Below are 20,785 nucleotides of genomic sequence, written 5' to 3'. Positions count from 1 at the left end.
TCAGAAGTATGAGATGAACCCCAACAACTTGGAAAGGTGGATCTCTCTCACACGTACCAACACAGACTATCCCCCAATTTAACTGATCCCCAAAGGTTTTTGATTAAATAGCGGAATAGAAAATATGATCCCAAAAAAGTGTATGTATATCACACGTACACAACCACACTAGGCCCCAATTACTATTGTGTGTACCCCTAAAAGGCTAGGAGTAGGGGGAGTATGGAACAGGCAGCACCCTCAAACCTTCAGAAGTATGAGATGAACCCCAACAACTTGGAAAGGTGGATCTCTCTCACACGTACCAACACAGACTATCCCCCAATTTAACTGATCCCCAAAGGTTTTTGATTAAATAGCGGAATAGAAAATATGATCCCAAAAAAGTGTATGTATATCACACGTACACAACCACACTAGGCCCCAATTACTATTGTTTGTACCCCTAAAAGGCTAGGAGTAGGGGGAGTATGGAACAGGCAGCACCCTCAAACCTTCAGAAGTATGAGATGAACCCCAACAACTTGGAAAGGTGGATCTCTCTCACACGTACCAACACAGACTATCCCCCAATTTAACTGATCCCCAAAGGTTTTTGATTAAATAGCGGAATAGAAAATATGATCCCAAAAAAGTGTATGTATATCACACGTACACAACCACACTAGGCCCCAATTACTATTGTTTGTACCCCTAAAAGGCTAGGAGTAGGGGGAGTATGGAACAGGCAGCACCCTCAAACCTTCAGAAGTATGAGATGAACCCCAACAACTTGGAAAGGTGGATCTCTCTCACACGTACCAACACAGACTATCCCCCAATTTAACTGATCCCCAAAGGTTTTTGATTAAATAGCGGAATAGAAAATATGATCCCAAAAAAGTGTATGTATATCACACGTACACAACCACACTAGGCCCCAATTACTATTGTTTGTACCCCTAAAAGGCTAGATGAGGAGTAGGGGGAGTATGGAACAGGCAGCACCCTCAAACCTTCAGAAGTATGAGATTGTGTTCACTGTACCCCACAAAGATTGAGTTCACTGCACCCCACAATGATTGTGTTCACTGCACCCCACAAAGATTGTGTTCACTGCACCTCACAAAGATTGTGTTCACTGTACCCCCCAAAGATTGTGTTCACTGCACCCCACAAAGATTCTGTTCACTGTACCCCACAAAGATTGTGTTCACTGCACCCCAAAAAGATTGTGTTCACTGCACCCCAAAAAGGATGTTGTTCACTGCACCCCAAAAAGGATGTTGTTCACTCCACCCCAAAAAGATTGTGTTCACTGCACCCCACAAAGATTGTGTTCACTGCACCCCAAAAAGATTGTGTTCACTGCACCCCAAAAATGATTTTGTTCACTGCACCCCAAAAAGGATTTTGTTCACTGCACCCCAAAAAGGATGTTGTTCACTCCACCCCAAAAAGATTGTGTTCACTGCACCCCAAAAAGATTGTGTTCACTGCACCCCACAAAGGATTTTGTTCACTGCACCCCAAAAAGATTGTGTTCACTGCACCCCAAAAAGGATGTTGTTCACTGCACCCCAAAAAGGATTTTGTTCACTGCACCCCAAAAAGATTGTGTTCACTGCACCCCACAAAGGATTTTGTTCACTGCACCCCACAAAGATTGTGTTCACTGCACACCAAAAAGGATTGTGTTCACTGCACCCCAAAAATATTTTGTTCACTGCACCCCAAAAAGATTGTGTTCACTGCAGCCCAAAAAGATTGTGTTCACTGCAGCCCAAAAAGATTGTGTTCACTGCAGCCCAAAAAGATTGTGTTCACTGCAGCCCAAAAAGATTGTGTTCACTGCAGCCCAAAAAGATTGTGTTCACTGCAGCTCACACACAGAAAAATGGATGTGGATCACTGACACCTGCCTATCTCCAATCCCACACCACACAGCAATATCGATTGTAGTTTGTAGAACACAGTTTCCCTAAAATTCAGCAGACTCTGTCCCTAACAGGATTGAGAAGAGATCGTAGATCAGGATTGAGTGCAGACCCCACCCCCCACACAGCAATATCGATTGTAGTTTGTAGAAGACACTGACCCTATAATTCAGCAGACTCTATCCCTAAAATGCCTACAACTCGCCCTGCCTAAACACTCCGACCTGTCCCTCAATTCTATCCGGACACAAATGGTTTTTTCCTGCCTATCTTTCCCTAATCAGCAGCCAGCACGTTGATGTGTGCTCTGTCCCTGAATCTAAGCAGCATAATGACGCCGCTGCGGCTGCCTCGAACTTATAAAGACTTGGTCACATGCTTCAGACGGCCAATCACAGCTACTGAGACATTTGCAGGCATGGCTGGGATGGCTTAAGGCACACCAGTTAAACGATTGTTGATTGGCTGTTGAAAGCCCGCCATGAAAAGAGCGCCAAAGCATGCAAAACCCGGAAATAAAACGACCGAACACGGATTTTTACCCGAACATACAGTAAAGTGTCCGTGTCCGTGTTCGGGTACAAAACATCCAATTATTCGGTACGAACACGAATAATACAGTCCGTGTTCGCTCAACACTATTGGAGACCAAAATACAGTCATTTTGACTAAAAAAATTTTTTCAGGCCATTGGAGACCAAATGCAGTTATCTTGTCTAAAACCGGCTTTTTAAGACTAAAAGACAAAAATACATTAATTTTGACTTAAAAATTTTTTTTCAGACCTTTGGTGACCAAATGCAGTTATTTTGACTAAAAAATATAGAGAGACCAAAATACAGTCATTTTGACCCAAAACATTTTTTCAGGCCATTGGAGACAAAATGCAGATTTCTTGTCTAAAACCGGCTTTTTAAGACTGTAAAAGACAAAAATACAGTCATTTAGACAAAAAACAATTTTCAGACCTTTGGTGACCAAATGCAGCTATTTTGACTATAAAAGGCTTTTTTCATACTTGGAGACCAAAACAGAGTCATTTTGACCAAAAAATAAAATTTCAGGCCATTGGAGAGCAAATGCAGTTATCGTGTCTAAGACTCTAAAAGACAAAAATACAGTCATTTTGACTAAAAAAAGTTTTCAGACCTTTGGTGACCAAATGCAGTTCTTTTGACTAAAAAAGGCTTTTTAGACACTTGAAGACAAAAATACAGTCATTGTGACCCACATAGTTTTGTAGACCATTGGAGACCACATGCAGTTATCTTGTCTAAAACCGGCTTTTTAAGACTAAAAGACAAAAATACAGTCATTTTGACTTAAAAAAAATTTTCAGACCTTTGGTGACCAAATGCAGTTCTTTTGACTAAAAAAAAGGCTTTTTAGACACTTAAAGACCAAAATACAGTCATTGTGACCCACGGTTTTTCAGGCCATTGAAGACAAAATGCAGTTATCTTGTCTAAACCGACTTTTTTAAGAATCTAAAAGACAAAAATAGTCATTTTGACTAAATTTTTTTCAGACCTTTGGTGACCAAATGCAGTTATTTTGACCAAAAAAGGCTTTTTAGACAATTGGAGTCCAAAATACTGAAAAAATATTTTCAGGCCATTAGACATCAAATGCAGTTATCAAAATACAGTCATTTTGACCCAAAACATTTTTTCAGGCCATTGGAGACAAAATGCAGATTTCTTGTCTAAAACCGGCTTTTTAAGACTGTAAAAGACAAAAATACAGTCATTTAGACAATAAACAATTTTCAGACCTTTGGTGACCAAATGCAGCTATTTTGACTATAAAAGGCTTTTTTCATACTTGGAGACCAAAACAGAGTCATTTTGACCAAAAAAATAAAATTTCAGGCCATTGGAGAGCAAATGCAGTTATCGTGTCTAATACAAGCGTTTTAAGACTTTAAAAGACAAAAATACAGTCATTTTGACTAAAAGTTTTTTCACACCTTTGGTGATCAAATACAGTTATTTTGACTAAAAAAGGCTTTTTAGACACTTGGAGACCAAAATAGAGTCATTTTGACAAAAAACATTTTTTCAGGCCATTGGTTACTAAATGCAGTTATCGTCTAAAACCGGCTTTTTAAGACTGTAAAAGACAAAAATACAGTTATTTTGACTAAATTTTTTTCCAGACCTTTGGTGACCAAATGCAGTTATTTTGACTAAAAAAGGCTTTTTAGACAATTGGAGACCAAAATACAGTCATTTTGACCAAAAAAATTTTCAGGCCATTGGAGACCAAATGCAGTTATCTTGTCTAAAACCGGCTTTTTAAGACTCTAAAAGCCAAAAATACAGTCATTTTGACTAAAAAATGATTTTCGACCTTTGGTGACCATATGCAGTTCTTTTGACTAAAAAAGGCTTTTTAGACACTTGGAGACCAAAATACAGTCATTTTACCCAAAAAGTTTTTTCAGGCCATTGGAGACAAACTGCAGTTATCTTGCCTAAAACCGTCTTTATAAGACTCTAAAAAAACAAAATTCAGTCATTTTGACTAAAAAATGTTTTCAGACCTTTGGTGAACAAAATGCAGTTCTTTTGACTAAAAAAGGATTTTTAGACACTTGAAGACCAAAATACAGTCATTGTGACCCACATAGTTTTGTAGGCCATTGGAGACCAAATGCAGTTATCTTGTCTAAAACCGGCTTTTTAAGACTCTAAAAGACAAAAATACAGTCATTTTGACTAAAAAATGTTTTCAGACCTTTGGTGACCAAATGCAGTTCTTTTGACTAAAAAAGGCTTTTTAGACAATTGGAGACCAAAATACTGAAAAAATATTTTCAGGCCATTAAAGACCAAATGCAGTTATCTTGTCTAAAACCGGCTTTTTAAGACTAAAAGACAAAAATACAGTCATTTTGACTTAAAAAAATTTTCAGACCTTTGGTGACCAAATGCAGTTCTTTTGACTAAAAAAAGGCTTTTTAGACACTTGAAGACCAAAATACAGTCATTGTGACCCACAGTTTTTCAGGCCATTGAAGACAAAATGCAGTTATCTTGTCTAAACTGACTTTTCTAAGAATCTAAAAGACAAAAATAGTAATTTTGACTAAATTTTTTTTCAGACCTTTGGTGACCAAATGCAGTTATTTTGACTAAAAAAGGCTTTTTAGACAATTGGAGACCAAAATACAGTCATTTTGACCAAAAACATTTTTTCAGGCCATTAGTTACCAAATGCAGTTATCGCCTAAAACCGGCTTTTTAAGACTGTAAAAGACAAAAATACAGTTATTTTGACTAAATTTTTTTCCAGACCTTTGGTGACCAAATGCAGTTATTTTGACTAAAAAAGGCTTTTTAGACAATTGGAGACCAAAATGCAGTCATTTTAACCAAAACATTTTTTTCAGGCCATTGGAGACCAAATGCAGTTATCTTGTCTAAAACTGGCTTTTTAAGACTAAAAGACAAAAATACAGTCATTTTGACTTAAAAAATTTTTTTCAGACCTTTGTTGACCAAATGCAGTTATTTTGACTAAAAAATATAGAGACCAAAATACAGTCATTTTGACCCAAAACATTTTTTCAGGCCATTGGAGACAAAATGCAGATTTCTTGTCTAAAACCGGCTTTTTAAGACTGTAAAAGACAAAAATACAGTCATTTAGACAATAAACAATTTTCAGACCTTTGGTGACCAAATGCAGCTATTTTGACTATAAAAGGCTTTTTTCATACTTTATGTATATCACACGTACACAACCACACTAGGCCCCAATTACTATTGTTTGTACCCCTAAAAGGCTAGGAGTAGGGGGAGTATGGAACAGGCAGCACCCTCAAACCTTCAGAAGTATGAGATGAACCCCAACAACTTGGAAAGGTGGATCTCTCTCACACGTACCAACACAGACTATCCCCCAATTTAACTGATCCCCAAAGGTTTTTGATTAAATAGCGGAATAGAAAATATGATCCCAAAAAAGTGTATGTATATCACACGTACACAACCACACTAGGCCCCAATTACTATTGTTTGTACCCCTAAAAGGCTAGGAGTAGGGGGAGTATGGAACAGGCAGCACCCTCAAACCTTCAGAAGTATGAGATGAACCCCAACAACTTGGAAAGGTGGATCTCTCTCACACGTACCAACACAGACTATCCCCCAATTTAACTGATCCCCAAAGGTTTTTGATTAAATAGCGGAATAGAAAATATGATCCCAAAAAAGTGTATGTATATCACACGTACACAACCACACTAGGCCCCAATTACTATTGTTTGTACCCCTAAAAGGCTAGGAGTAGGGGGAGTATGGAACAGGCAGCACCCTCAAACCTTCAGAAGTATGAGATGAACCCCAACAACTTGGAAAGGTGGATCTCTCTCACACGTACCAACACAGACTATCCCCCAATTTAACTGATCCCCAAAGGTTTTTGATTAAATAGCGGAATAGAAAATATGATCCCAAAAAAGTGTATGTATATCACACGTACACAACCACACTAGGCCCCAATTACTATTGTTTGTACCCCTAAAAGGCTAGGAGTAGGGGGAGTATGGAACAGGCAGCACCCTCAAACCTTCAGAAGTATGAGATGAACCCCAACAACTTGGAAAGGTGGATCTCTCTCACACGTACCAACACAGACTATCCCCCAATTTAACTGATCCCCAAAGGTTTTTGATTAAATAGCGGAATAGAAAATATGATCCCAAAAAAGTGTATGTATATCACACGTACACAACCACACTAGGCCCCAATTACTATTGTTTGTACCCCTAAAAGGCTAGGAGTAGGGGGAGTATGGAACAGGCAGCACCCTCAAACCTTCAGAAGTATGAGATGAACCCCAACAACTTGGAAAGGTGGATCTCTCTCACACGTACCAACACAGACTATCCCCCAATTTAACTGATCCCCAAAGGTTTTTGATTAAATAGCGGAATAGAAAATATGATCCCAAAAAAGTGTATGTATATCACACGTACACAACCACACTAGGCCCCAATTACTATTGTTTGTACCCCTAAAAGGCTAGATGAGGAGTAGGGGGAGTATGGAACAGGCAGCACCCTCAAACCTTCAGAAGTATGAGATTGTGTTCACTGTACCCCACAAAGATTGAGTTCACTGCACCCCACAATGATTGTGTTCACTGCACCCCACAAAGATTGTGTTCACTGCACCTCACAAAGATTGTGTTCACTGTACCCCCCAAAGATTGTGTTCACTGCACCCCACAAAGATTCTGTTCACTGTACCCCACAAAGATTGTGTTCACTGCACCCCAAAAAGATTGTGTTCACTGCACCCCAAAAAGGATGTTGTTCACTGCACCCCAAAAAGGATGTTGTTCACTCCACCCCAAAAAGATTGTGTTCACTGCACCCCACAAAGATTGTGTTCACTGCACCCCAAAAAGATTGTGTTCACTGCACCCCAAAAATGATTTTGTTCACTGCACCCCAAAAAGGATTTTGTTCACTGCACCCCAAAAAGGATGTTGTTCACTCCACCCCAAAAAGATTGTGTTCACTGCACCCCAAAAAGATTGTGTTCACTGCACCCCACAAAGGATTTTGTTCACTGCACCCCAAAAAGATTGTGTTCACTGCACCCCAAAAAGGATGTTGTTCACTGCACCCCAAAAAGGATTTTGTTCACTGCACCCCAAAAAGATTGTGTTCACTGCACCCCACAAAGGATTTTGTTCACTGCACCCCACAAAGATTGTGTTCACTGCACACCAAAAAGGATTGTGTTCACTGCACCCCAAAAATATTTTGTTCACTGCACCCCAAAAAGATTGTGTTCACTGCAGCCCAAAAAGATTGTGTTCACTGCAGCCCAAAAAGATTGTGTTCACTGCAGCCCAAAAAGATTGTGTTCACTGCAGCCCAAAAAGATTGTGTTCACTGCAGCTCACACACAGAAAAATGGATGTGGATCACTGACACCTGCCTATCTCCAATCCCACACCACACAGCAATATCGATTGTAGTTTGTAGAACACAGTTTCCCTAAAATTCAGCAGACTCTGTCCCTAACAGGATTGAGAAGAGATCGTAGATCAGGATTGAGTGCAGACCCCACCCCCCACACAGCAATATCGATTGTAGTTTGTAGAAGACACTGACCCTATAATTCAGCAGACTCTATCCCTAAAATGCCTACAACTCGCCCTGCCTAAACACTCCGACCTGTCCCTCAATTCTATCCGGACACAAATGGTTTTTTCCTGCCTATCTTTCCCTAATCAGCAGCCAGCACGTTGATGTGTGCTCTGTCCCTGAATCTAAGCAGCATAATGACGCCGCTGCGGCTGCCTCGAACTTATAAAGACTTGGTCACATGCTTCAGACGGCCAATCACAGCTACTGAGACATTTGCAGGCATGGCTGGGATGGCTTAAGGCACACCAGTTAAACGATTGTTGATTGGCTGTTGAAAGCCCGCCATGAAAAGAGCGCCAAAGCATGCAAAACCCGGAAATAAAACGACCGAACACGGATTTTTACCCGAACATACAGTAAAGTGTCCGTGTCCGTGTTCGGGTACAAAAAATCCAATTATTCGGTACGAACACGAATAATACAGTCCGTGTTCGCTCAACACTATTGGAGACCAAAATACAGTCATTTTGACTAAAAAAATTTTTTCAGGCCATTGGAGACCAAATGCAGTTATCTTGTCTAAAACCGGCTTTTTAAGACTAAAAGACAAAAATACATTAATTTTGACTTAAAAATTTTTTTTCAGACCTTTGGTGACCAAATGCAGTTATTTTGACTAAAAAATATAGAGAGACCAAAATACAGTCATTTTGACCCAAAACATTTTTTCAGGCCATTGGAGACAAAATGCAGATTTCTTGTCTAAAACCGGCTTTTTAAGACTGTAAAAGACAAAAATACAGTCATTTAGACAAAAAACAATTTTCAGACCTTTGGTGACCAAATGCAGCTATTTTGACTATAAAAGGCTTTTTTCATACTTGGAGACCAAAACAGAGTCATTTTGACCAAAAAATAAAATTTCAGGCCATTGGAGAGCAAATGCAGTTATCGTGTCTAAGACTCTAAAAGACAAAAATACAGTCATTTTGACTAAAAAAAGTTTTCAGACCTTTGGTGACCAAATGCAGTTCTTTTGACTAAAAAAGGCTTTTTAGACACTTGAAGACAAAAATACAGTCATTGTGACCCACATAGTTTTGTAGACCATTGGAGACCACATGCAGTTATCTTGTCTAAAACCGGCTTTTTAAGACTAAAAGACAAAAATACAGTCATTTTGACTTAAAAAAAATTTTCAGACCTTTGGTGACCAAATGCAGTTCTTTTGACTAAAAAAAAGGCTTTTTAGACACTTAAAGACCAAAATACAGTCATTGTGACCCACGGTTTTTCAGGCCATTGAAGACAAAATGCAGTTATCTTGTCTAAACCGACTTTTTTAAGAATCTAAAAGACAAAAATAGTCATTTTGACTAAATTTTTTTCAGACCTTTGGTGACCAAATGCAGTTATTTTGACCAAAAAAGGCTTTTTAGACAATTGGAGTCCAAAATACTGAAAAAATATTTTCAGGCCATTAGAGATCAAATGCAGTTATCAAAATACAGTCATTTTGACCCAAAACATTTTTTCGGGCCATTGGAGACAAAATGCAGATTTCTTGTCTAAAACCGGCTTTTTAAGACTGTAAAAGACAAAAATACAGTCATTTAGACAAAAAACTATTTTCAGACCTTTGGTGACCAAATGCAGCTATTTTGACTATAAAAGGCTTTTTTCATACTTGGAGACCAAAACAGAGTCTTTTTGACCAAAAAATAACATTTCAGGCCATTGGAGAGCAAATGCAGTTATCGTGTCTAATACAAGCGTTTTAAGACTTTAAAAGACAAAAATACAGTCATTTTGACTAAAAGTTTTTTCACACCTTTGGTGATCAAATAAAGTTATTTTGACTAAAAAAGGCTTTTTAGACACTTGGAGACCAAAATAGAGTCATTTTGACCAAAAACATTTTTTCAGGCCATTGGTTACCAAATGCAGTTATCGTCTAAAACCGGCTTTTTAAGACTGTAAAAGACAAAAATAGTTATTTTGACTAAATTTTTTTCCAGACCTTTGGTGACCAAATGCAGTTATTTTGACTAAAAAAGGCTTTTTAGACAATTGGAGACCAAAATACAGTCATTTTGACCCCAAAAAATGTTTCAGGCCATTGGAGACCAAATGCAGTTATCTTGTCTAAAACCGGCTTTTTAAGACTAAAAGACAAAAATACAGTAATTTTGCCTTAAAAAAAATTTCAGACCTTTGGTGACCAAATGCAGTTATTTTGACTAAAAAAGGCTTTTTAGACACTTGAAGAACAAAATACAGTCATTTTGACCCAAATAGTTCTTTCAGGCCATTGAAGACAAAATGCAGTTATTTTGTCTAAACCGGCTTTATAAGAATCTAAAAGACAAAAATAGTCATTTTGACTAAATTTTTTTTCAGACCTTTGGTGACCAAATGCAGTTATTTTGACTAAAAAATATAGAGAGACCAAAATACAGTCATTTTGACCCAAAACATTTTTTCAGGCCATTGGAGACAAAATGCAGATTTCTTGTCTAAAACCGGCTTTTTAAGACTGTAAAAGACAAAGTCATTTTGACCAAAAAATAAAATTTCAGGCCATTGGAGAGCAAATGCAGTTATCGTGTCTAAGACTCTAAAAGACAAAAATACAGTCATTTAGACAAAAAAACAATTTTCAGACCTTTGGTGACCAAATGCAGCTATTTTGACTATAAAAGGCTTTTTTCATACTTGGAGACCAAAACAGAGTCATTTTGACCAAAAAATAAAATTTCAGGCCATTGGAGAGCAAATGCAGTTATCGTGTCTAATACAAGCGTTTTAAGACTTTAAAAGACATAAATACAGTCATTTTGACTAAAAGTTTTTTCACACCTTTGGTGATCAAATAAAGTTATTTTGACTAAAAAAAGGCTTTTTAGACACTTGGAGACCAAAATAGAGTCATTTTGACCAAAAAAATTTTTCAGGCCATTTGTTACCAAATGCAGTTATCGTCTAAAACCGGCTTTTTAAGACTGTAAAAGACAAAAATACAGTTATTTTGACTAAATTTTTTCCAGACCTTTGGTGACCAAATGCAGTTATTTTGACGAAAAAAGGCTTTTTAGACAATTGGAGACCAAAATACAGTCATTTTGACTAAAAAATTTTTTTCAGGCCATTGGAGACCAAATGCAGTTATCTTGTCTAAAACCGGCTTTTTAAGACTAAAAGACAAAAATACATTAATTTTGACTTAAAATTTTTTTTTCAGACCTTTGGTGACCAAATGCAGTTATTTTGACTAAAAAATATAGAGAGACCAAAATACAGTCATTTTGACCCAAAACATTTTTTCAGGCCATTGGAGACAAAATGCAGATTTCTTGTCTAAAACCGGCTTTTTAAGACTGTAAAAGACAAAAATACAGTCATTTAGACAAAAAACAATTTTCAGACCTTTGGTGACCAAATGCAGCTATTTTGACTATAAAAGGCTTTTTTCATACTTGGAGACCAAAACAGAGTCATTTTGACCAAAAAATAAAATTTCAGGCCATTGGAGAGCAAATGCAGTTATCGTGTCTAAGACTCTAAAAGACAAAAATACAGTCATTTTGACTAAAAAAAGTTTTCAGACCTTTGGTGACCAAATGCAGTTCTTTTGACTAAAAAAGGCTTTTTAGACACTTGAAGACCAAAATACAGTCATTGTGACCCACATAGTTTTGTAGACCATTGGAGACCACATGCAGTTATCTTGTCTAAAACCGGCTTTTTAAGACTAAAAGACAAAAATACAGTCATTTTGACTTAAAAAAAAATTTCAGACCTTTGGTGACCAAATGCAGTTCTTTTGACTAAAAAAAAGGCTTTTTAGACACTTAAAGACCAAAATACAGTCATTGTGACCCATGGTTTTTCAGGCCATTGAAGACAAAATGCAGTTATCTTGTCTAAACCGACTTTTTTAAGAATCTAAAAGACAAAAATAGTCATTTTGACTAAATTTTTTTCAGACCTTTGGTGACCAAATGCAGTTATTTTGACCAAAAAAGGCTTTTTAGACAATTGGAGTCCAAAATACTGAAAAAATATTTTCAGGCCATTAGAGATCAAATGCAGTTATCAAAATACAGTCATTTTGACCCAAAACATTTTTTCGGGCCATTGGAGACAAAATGCAGATTTCTTGTCTAAAACCGGCTTTTTAAGACTGTAAAAGACAAAAATACAGTCATTTAGACAAAAAACAATTTTCAGACCTTTGGTGACCAAATGCAGCTATTTTGACTATAAAAGGCTTTTTTCATACTTGGAGACCAAAACAGAGTCATTTTGACCAAAAAATAACATTTCAGGCCATTGGAGAGCAAATGCAGTTATCGTGTCTAATACAAGCGTTTTAAGACTTTAAAAGACAAAAATACAGTCATTTTGACTAAAAGTTTTTTCACACCTTTGGTGATCAAATAAAGTTATTTTGACTAAAAAAGGCTTTTTAGACACTTGGAGACCAAAATAGAGTCATTTTGACCAAAAACATTTTTTCAGGCCATTGGTTACCAAATGCAGTTATCGTCTAAAACCGGCTTTTTAAGACTGTAAAAGACAAAAATAGTTATTTTGACTAAATTTTTTTCCAGACCTTTGGTGACCAAATGCAGTTATTTTGACTAAAAAAGGCATTTTAGACAATTGGAGACCAAAATACAGTCATTTTGACCCCAAAAAATGTTTCAGGCCATTGGAGACCAAATGCAGTTATCTTGTCTAAAACCGGCTTTTTAAGACTAAAAGACAAAAATACAGTAATTTTGCCTTAAAAAAAATTTCAGACCTTTGGTGACCAAATGCAGTTATTTTGACTAAAAAAGGCTTTTTAGACACTTGAAGAACAAAATACAGTCATTTTGACCCAAATAGTTCTTTCAGGCCATTGAAGACAAAATGCAGTTATTTTGTCTAAACCGGCTTTATAAGAATCTAAAAGACAAAAATAGTCATTTTGACTAAATTTTTTTTCAGACCTTTGGTGACCAAATGCAGTTATTTTGACTAAAAAATATAGAGAGACCAAAATACAGTCATTTTGACCCAAAACATTTTTTCAGGCCATTGGAGACAAAATGCAGATTTCTTGTCTAATACCGGCTTTTTAAGACTGTAAAAGACAAAAATACAGTCATTTAGACAAAAAAACAATTTTCAGACCTTTGGTGACCAAATGCAGCTATTTTGACTATAAAAGGCTTTTTTCATACTTGGAGACCAAAACAGAGTCATTTTGACCAAAAAATAAAATTTCAGGCCATTGGAGAGCAAATGCAGTTATCGTGTCTAATACAAGCGTTTTAAGACTTTAAAAGACATAAATACAGTCATTTTGACTAAAAGTTTTTTCACACCTTTGGTGATCAAATAAAGTTATTTTGACTAAAAAAAGGCTTTTTAGACACTTGGAGACCAAAATAGAGTCATTTTGACCAAAAAAATTTTTTCAGGCCATTTGTTACCAAATGCAGTTATCGTCTAAAACCGGCTTTTTAAGACTGTAAAAGACAAAAATACAGTTATTTTGACTAAATTTTTTCCAGACCTTTGGTGACCAAATGCAGTTATTTTGACGAAAAAAGGCTTTTTAGACAATTGGAGACCAAAATACAGTCATTTTGACTAAAAAATTTTTTTCAGGCCATTGGAGACCAAATGCAGTTATCTTGTCTAAAACCGGCTTTTTAAGACTAAAAGACAAAAATACATTAATTTTGACTTAAAATTTTTTTTCAGACCTTTGGTGACCAAATGCAGTTATTTTGACTAAAAAATATAGAGAGACCAAAATACAGTCATTTTGACCCAAAACATTTTTTCAGGCCATTGGAGACAAAATGCAGATTTCTTGTCTAAAACCGGCTTTTTAAGACTGTAAAAGACAAAAATACAGTCATTTAGACAAAAAACAATTTTCAGACCTTTGGTGACCAAATGCAGCTATTTTGACTATAAAAGGCTTTTTTCATACTTGGAGACCAAAACAGAGTCATTTTGACCAAAAAATAAAATTTCAGGCCATTGGAGAGCAAATGCAGTTATCGTGTCTAAGACTCTAAAAGACAAAAATACAGTCATTTTGACTAAAAAAAGTTTTCAGACCTTTGGTGACCAAATGCAGTTCTTTTGACTAAAAAAGGCTTTTTAGACACTTGAAGACCAAAATACAGTCATTGTGACCCACATAGTTTTGTAGACCATTGGAGACCACATGCAGTTATCTTGTCTAAAACCGGCTTTTTAAGACTAAAAGACAAAAATACAGTCATTTTGACTTAAAAAAAATTTTCAGACCTTTGGTGACCAAATGCAGTTCTTTTGACTAAAAAAAAGGCTTTTTAGACACTTAAAGACCAAAATACAGTCATTGTGACCCACGGTTTTTCAGGCCATTGAAGACAAAATGCAGTTATCTTGTCTAAACCAACTTTTTTAAGAATCTAAAAGACAAAAATAGTCATTTTGACTAAATTTTTTTCAGACCTTTGGTGACCAAATGCAGTTATTTTGACCAAAAAAGGCTTTTTAGACAATTGGAGTCCAAAATACTGAAAAAATATTTTCAGGCCATTAGAGATCAAATGCAGTTATCAAAATACAGTCATTTTGACCCAAAACATTTTTTCGGGCCATTGGAGACAAAATGCAGATTTCTTGTCTAAAACCGGCTTTTTAAGACTGTAAAAGACAAAAATACAGTCATTTAGACAAAAAACAATTTTCAGACCTTTGGTGACCAAATGCAGCTATTTTGACTATAAAAGGCTTTTTTCATACTTGGAGACCAAAACAGAGTCATTTTGACCAAAAAATAAAATTTCAGGCCATTGGAGAGCAAATGCAGTTATCGTGTCTAATACAAGCGTTTTAAGACTTTAAAAGACATAAATACAGTCATTTTGACTAAAAGTTTTTTCACACCTTTGGTGATCAAATAAAGTTATTTTGACTAAAAAAAGGCTTTTTAGACACTTGGAGACCAAAATAGAGTCATTTTGACCAAAAAAATTTTTCAGGCCATTTGTTACCAAATGCAGTTATCGTCTAAAACCGGCTTTTTAAGACTGTAAAAGACAAAAATACAGTTATTTTGACTAAATTTTTTCCAGACCTTTGGTGACCAAATGCAGTTATTTTGACGAAAAAAGGCTTTTTAGACAATTGGAGACCAAAATACAGTCATTTTGACTAAAAAATTTTTTTCAGGCCATTGGAGACCAAATGCAGTTATCTTGTCTAAAACCGGCTTTTTAAGACTAAAAGACAAAAATACATTAATTTTGACTTAAAATTTTTTTTTCAGACCTTTGGTGACCAAATGCAGTTATTTTGACTAAAAAATATAGAGAGACCAAAATACAGTCATTTTGACCCAAAACATTTTTTCAGGCCATTGGAGACAAAATGCAGATTTCTTGTCTAAAACCGGCTTTTTAAGACTGTAAAAGACAAAAATACAGTCATTTAGACAAAAAACAATTTTCAGACCTTTGGTGACCAAATGCAGCTATTTTGACTATAAAAGGCTTTTTTCATACTTGGAGACCAAAACAGAGTCATTTTGACCAAAAAATAAAATTTCAGGCCATTGGAGAGCAAATGCAGTTATCGTGTCTAAGACTCTAAAAGACAAAAATACAGTCATTTTGACTAAAAAAAGTTTTCAGACCTTTGGTGACCAAATGCAGTTCTTTTGACTAAAAAAGGCTTTTTAGACACTTGAAGACCAAAATACAGTCATTGTGACCCACATAGTTTTGTAGACCATTGGAGACCACATGCAGTTATCTTGTCTAAAACCGGCTTTTTAAGACTAAAAGACAAAAATACAGTCATTTTGACTTAAAAAAAAATTTCAGACCTTTGGTGACCAAATGCAGTTCTTTTGACTAAAAAAAAGGCTTTTTAGACACTTAAAGACCAAAATACAGTCATTGTGACCCATGGTTTTTCAGGCCATTGAAGACAAAATGCAGTTATCTTGTCTAAACCGACTTTTTTAAGAATCTAAAAGACAAAAATAGTCATTTTGACTAAATTTTTTTCAGACCTTTGGTGACCAAATGCAGTTATTTTGACCAAAAAAGGCTTTTTAGACAATTGGAGTCCAAAATACTGAAAAAATATTTTCAGGCCATTAGAGATCAAATGCAGTTATCAAAATACAGTCATTTTGACCCAAAACATTTTTTCGGGCCATTGGAGACAAAATGCAGATTTCTTGTCTAAAACCGGCTTTTTAAGACTGTAAAAGACAAAAATACAGTCATTTAGACAAAAAACAATTTTCAGACCTTTGGTGACCAAATGCAGCTATTTTGACTATAAAAGGCTTTTTTCATACTTGGAGACCAAAACAGAGTCATTTTGACCAAAAAATAACATTTCAGGCCATTGGAGAGCAAATGCAGTTATCGTGTCTAATACAAGCGTTTTAAGACTTTAAAAGACAAAAATACAGTCATTTTGACTAAAAGTTTTTTCACACCTTTGGTGATCAAATAAAGTTATTTTGACTAAAAAAGGCTTTTTAGACACTTGGAGACCAAAATAGAGTCATTTTGACCAAAAACATTTTTTCAGGCCATTGGTTACCAAATGCAGTTATCGTCTAAAACCGGCTTTTTAAGACTGTAAAAGACAAAAATAGTTATTTTGACTAAATTTTTTTCCAGACCTTTGGTGACCAAATGCAGTTATTTTGACTAAAAAAGGCATTTTAGACAATTGGAGACCAAAATACAGTCATTTTGACCCCAAAAAATGTTTCAGGCCATTGGAGACCAAATGCAGTTATCTTGTCTAAAACCGGCTTTTTAAGACTAAAAGACAAAAATACAGTAATTTTGCCTTAAAAAAAATTTCAGACCTTTGGTGACCAAATGCAGTTATTTTGACTAAAAAAGGCTTTTTAGACACTTGAAGAACAAAATACAGTCATTTTGACCCAAATAGTTCTTTCAGGCCATTGAAGACAAAATGCAGTTATTTTGTCTAAACCGGCTTTATAAGAATCTAAAAGACAAAAATAGTCATTTTGACTAAATTTTTTTTCAGACCTTTGGTGACCAAATGCAGTTATTTTGACTAAAAAAATATAGAGAGACCAAAATACAGTCATTTTGACCCAAAACATTTTTTCAGGCCATTGGAGACAAAATGCAGATTTCTTGTCTAATACCGGCTTTTTAAGACTGTAAAAGACAAAAATACAGTCATTTAGACAAAAAAACAATTTTCAGACCTTTGGTGACCAAATGCAGCTATTTTGACTATAAAAGGCTTTTTTCATACTTGGAGACCAAAACAGAGTCATTTTGACCAAAAAATAAAATTTCAGGCCATTGGAGAGCAAATGCAGTTATCGTGTCTAATACAAGCGTTTTAAGACTTTAAAAGACATAAATACAGTCATTTTGACTAAAAGTTTTTTCACACCTTTGGTGATCAAATAAAGTTATTTTGACTAAAAAAAGGCTTTTTAGACACTTGGAGACCAAAATAGAGTCATTTTGACCAAAAAATTTTTTCAGGCCATTTGTTACCAAATGCAGTTATCGTCTAAAACCGGCTTTTTAAGACTGTAAAAGACAAAAATACAGTTATTTTGACTAAATTTTTTCCAGACCTTTGGTGACCAAATGCAGTTATTTTGACGAAAAAAGGCTTTTTAGACAATTGGAGACCAAAATACAGTCATTTTGACTAAAAAATTTTTTTCAGGCCATTGGAGACCAAATGCAGTTATCTTGTCTAAAACCGGCTTTTTAAGACTAAAAGACAAAAATACATTAATTTTGACTTAAAAATTTTTTTCAGACCTTTGGTGACCAAATGCAGTTATTTTGACTAAAAAATATAGAGAGACCAAAATACAGTCATTTTGACCCAAAACATTTTTTCAGGCCATTGGAGACAAAATGCAGATTTCTTGTCTAAAACCGGCTTTTTAAGACTGTAAAAGACAAAAATACAGTCATTTAGACAAAAAACAATTTTCAGACCTTTGGTGACCAAATGCAGCTATTTTGACTATAAAAGGCTTTTTTCATACTTGGAGACCAAAACAGAGTCATTTTGACCAAAAAATAAAATTTCAGGCCATTGGAGAGCAAATGCAGTTATCGTGTCTAAGACTCTAAAAGACAAAAATACAGTCATTTTGACTAAAAAAAGTTTTCAGACCTTTGGTGACCAAATGCAGTTCTTTTGACTAAAAAAGGCTTTTTAGACACTTGAAGACCAAAATACAGTCATTGTGACCCACATAGTTTTGTAGACCATTGGAGACCACATGCAGTTATCTTGTCTAAAACCGGCTTTTTAAGACTAAAAGACAAAAATACAGTCATTTTGACTTAAAAAAAATTTTCAGACCTTTGGTGACCAAATGCAGTTCTTTTGACTAAAAAAAAGGCTTTTTAGACACTTAAAGACCAAAATACAGTCATTGTGACCCACGGTTTTTCAGGCCATTGAAGACAAAATGCAGTTATCTTGTCTAAACCAACTTTTTTAAGAATCTAAAAGACAAAAATAGTCATTTTGACTAAATTTTTTTCAGACCTTTGGTGACCAAATGCAGTTATTTTGACCAAAAAAGGCTTTTTAGACAATTGGAGTCCAAAATACTGAAAAAATATTTTCAGGCCATTAGAGATCAAATGCAGTTATCAAAATACAGTCATTTTGACCCAAAACATTTTTTCGGGCCATTGGAGACAAAATGCAGATTTCTTGTCTAAAACCGGCTTTTTAAGACTGTAAAAGACAAAAATACAGTCATTTAGACAAAAAACAATTTTCAGACCTTTGGTGACCAAATGCAGCTATTTTGACTATAAAAGGCTTTTTTCATACTTGGAGACCAAAACAGAGTCATTTTGACCAAAAAATAACATTTCAGGCCATTGGAGAGCAAATGCAGTTATCGTGTCTAATACAAGCGTTTTAAGACTTTAAAAGACAAAAATACAGTCATTTTGACTAAAAGTTTTTTCACACCTTTGGTGATCAAATAAAGTTATTTTGACTAAAAAAGGCTTTTTAGACACTTGGAGACCAAAATAGAGTCATTTTGACCAAAAACATTTTTTCAGGCCATTGGTTACCAAATGCAGTTATCGTCTAAAACCGGCTTTTTAAGACTGTAAAAGACAAAAATAGTTATTTTGACTAAATTTTTTTCCAGACCTTTGGTGACCAAATGCAGTTATTTTGACTAAAAAAGGCTTTTTAGACAATTGGAGACCAAAATACAGTCATTTTGACCAAAAAAAATTTTTCAGGCCATTTGTTACCAAATGCAGTTATCGTCTAAAACCGGCTTTTTAAGACTGTAAAAGACAAAAATACAGTTATTTTGACTAAATTTTTTCCAGACCTTTGGTGACCAAATGCAGTTATTTTGACGAAAAAAGGCTTTTTAGACAATTGGAGACCAAAATACAGTCATTTTGACTAAAAAATTTTTTTCAGGCCATTGGAGACCAAATGCAGTTATCTTGTCTAAAACCGGCTTTTTAAGACTAAAAGACAAAAATACATTAATTTTGACTTAAAATTTTTTTTTCAGACCTTTGGTGACCAAATGCAGTTATTTTGACTAAAAAATATAGAGAGACCAAAATACAGTCATTTTGACCCAAAACATTTTTTCAGGCCATTGGAGACAAAATGCAGATTTCTTGTCTAAAACCGGCTTTTTAAGACTGTAAAAGACAAAAATACAGTCATTTAGACAAAAAACAATTTTCAGACCTTTGGTGACCAAATGCAGCTATTTTGACTATAAAAGGCTTTTTTCATACTTGGAGACCAAAACAGAGTCATTTTGACCAAAAAATTAAATTTCAGGCCATTGGAGAGCAAATGCAGTTATCGTGTCTAAGACTCTAAAAGACAAAAATACAGTCATTTTGACTAAAAAAAGTTTTCAGACCTTTGGTGACCAAATGCAGTTCTTTTGACTAAAAAAGGCTTTTTAGACACTTGAAGACCAAAATACAGTCATTGTGACCCACATAGTTTTGTAGACCATTGGAGACCACATGCAGTTATCTTGTCTAAAACCGGCTTTTTAAGACTAAAAGACAAAAATACAGTCATTTTGACTTAAAAAAAATTTTCAGACCTTTGGTGACCAAATGCAGTTCTTTTGACTAAAAAAAAGGCTTTTTAGACACTTAAAGACCAAAATACAGTCATTGTGACCCACGGTTTTTCAGGCCATTGAAGACAAAATGCAGTTATCTAGTCTAAACCAACTTTTTTAAGAATCTAAAAGACAAAAATAGTCATTTTGACTAAATTTTTTTCAGACCTTTGGTGACCAAATGCAGTTATTTTGACCAAAAAAGGCTTTTTAGACAATTGGAGTCCAAAATACTGAAAAAATATTTTCAGGCCATTAGAGATCAAATGCAGTTATCAAAATACAGTCATTTTGACCCAAAACATTTTTTCGGGCCATTGGAGACAAAATGCAGATTTCTTGTCTAAAACCGGCTTTTTAAGACTGTAAAAGACAAAAATACAGTCATTTAGACAAAAAACAATTTTCAGACCTTTGGTGACCAAATGCAGCTATTTTGACTATAAAAGGCTTTTTTCATACTTGGAGACCAAAACAGAGTCTTTTTGACCAAAAAATAACATTTCAGGCCATTGGAGAGCAAATGCAGTTATCGTGTCTAATACAAGCGTTTTAAGACTTTAAAAGACAAAAATACAGTCATTT

The sequence above is a fragment of the Pelophylax lessonae genome (assembly GCF_965119305.1).
Source record: "Pelophylax lessonae genome assembly, chromosome: 8".
NCBI classification, from domain to species: Eukaryota; Metazoa; Chordata; class Amphibia; order Anura; family Ranidae; genus Pelophylax; species Pelophylax lessonae.
Note: the sequence above shows the minus strand (reverse complement) of the source record.